Source organism: Chelonoidis abingdonii, chromosome 11, assembly GCF_003597395.2.
Source record: "Chelonoidis abingdonii isolate Lonesome George chromosome 11, CheloAbing_2.0, whole genome shotgun sequence".
NCBI lineage: Eukaryota > Metazoa > Chordata > Testudines > Testudinidae > Chelonoidis > Chelonoidis abingdonii.
In genome coordinates this window covers 58039364-58040882 of record NC_133779.1, presented here as the reverse complement: position 1 = coordinate 58040882, position 1519 = coordinate 58039364, and positions in this window count along the sequence as shown.

Here is a 1519-nt window from a genome sequence, read left to right as displayed (position 1 = left end):
GCCTTCCCCTGCAGCGTGGGGCATAGGTCACTTGCTGGTGGATTCTCTGCTTCAGGTCTTCAAACCACAATTTGAAGACTTCAATAACTCAGACGTAGATTAGGAGTTTGTTATAGAAGTGGATGGGTAGGGTTCTGTGGCCTGCTTTGTGCAGGAGGTCAGACTAGATGATCATATTGGTCCCTTCTGACCTATGAGTCTATGCAGTAGAGCCAGCCCCTCCTAGTCTGTCCCCCCTCCACTGCCAGCCCTCCTCCCCACCCTTTGCTAGGCCTCCTCAGCCCCCACCCAACTGCCAGCCCCCCAGGGCCTCCCCAGTCCCTTCCCCACTGCTAGTCCCTTTCCCTACCCCCTGTTAGGCCTCCTCGGCCAATCTCCCCAACATCCCAGGGTCTCACCTACCTGCCAGCCCCCTCCCCCTGAATCACCCTGAATGCACAAACAATGTCACGCGTAACAACACAGCCTTTAATACATGGGGTGAGGGAGGAGGCATATTACAGTTGCTGTCAGCCCCATGGATCTGGGGCTGTCACGGATACAATCCCCCCGCAGAGCAGCGGTGCTACAGTGTATCCGCACATCATTCCCCCAGGGTGGGGGGCTGCTACCATGAGACCCATGGGTCCTGCCTACAGAGGGGAGGTTGGGATGGGGGGATGGATGGAGGAGGCACTAGCTGATTTCCACCCCTCCACAGGCACCCTCACACAACAGGCGCCCCCTAGTGTCTAGAGGTAACAGCTGGCACCAGTTACAACAGGCATCCACACTCAACGGGTTCCCCGTGCTGTGTCCAAAGGCAACAACCAGCCTCCACTCCTGCCAGCTGCCCACGCTCACAGCCAGCAGCCTCACCCAAAACGTGTCTCAGCCAGCCAGCCCGCCCCACCCCCCAACAGGCGTCCCACAGTGTTTAACGAGCACCTGTTGTGGGAGCCATGCTGGGAGGGGAGGCATCGGCTCAAGGCAGGAGTGGGGGTGGGGGGTCTTCTGCCTTCTGGGAGGGACAACTGCAGGTTAATCCCTCATTTAAAAAACTCTGCACCCCATGGGCTGTCCCCCAGGGCCCTACCCAGTCCAGAGCACAAGGCGTCCAGCCAGAATGGGGAGCCCTGGCCCCCCAAAACCTCAGGTGGGGGGGCACCCCACTATTGGGGGAAGGGAGGAGAGGTCTTTCCAGGCACTGGTTGGGCTGGAGGCAGCAATAGGGCTGGGGACAGGCAGCAGAAGGATCTCACATGGCTCTCCATGTTTGGGGGGACCCCACCAGTGGCTAGTAGGTGTTTAGGGAGCCCCCATGTGCTATGGTACCCCCTTCCTCCCCAAAGCTAGTAGAAGGAGTTCAGGTGGCCAGCAGTGGGCCAAGCACCCCGTGTGGCTAGCAGAAGGGGTTCAGGTGACCAACAGCGGGCCAAGCGCCCCCTGTGGCTAGCAGAAGGGGTTCAGGTGACCAGCAGCGGGCCAAGCACCCCTGTGGCTAGCAGAAGGGGTTCAGGTGACCAGCAGCGGGCCAAGC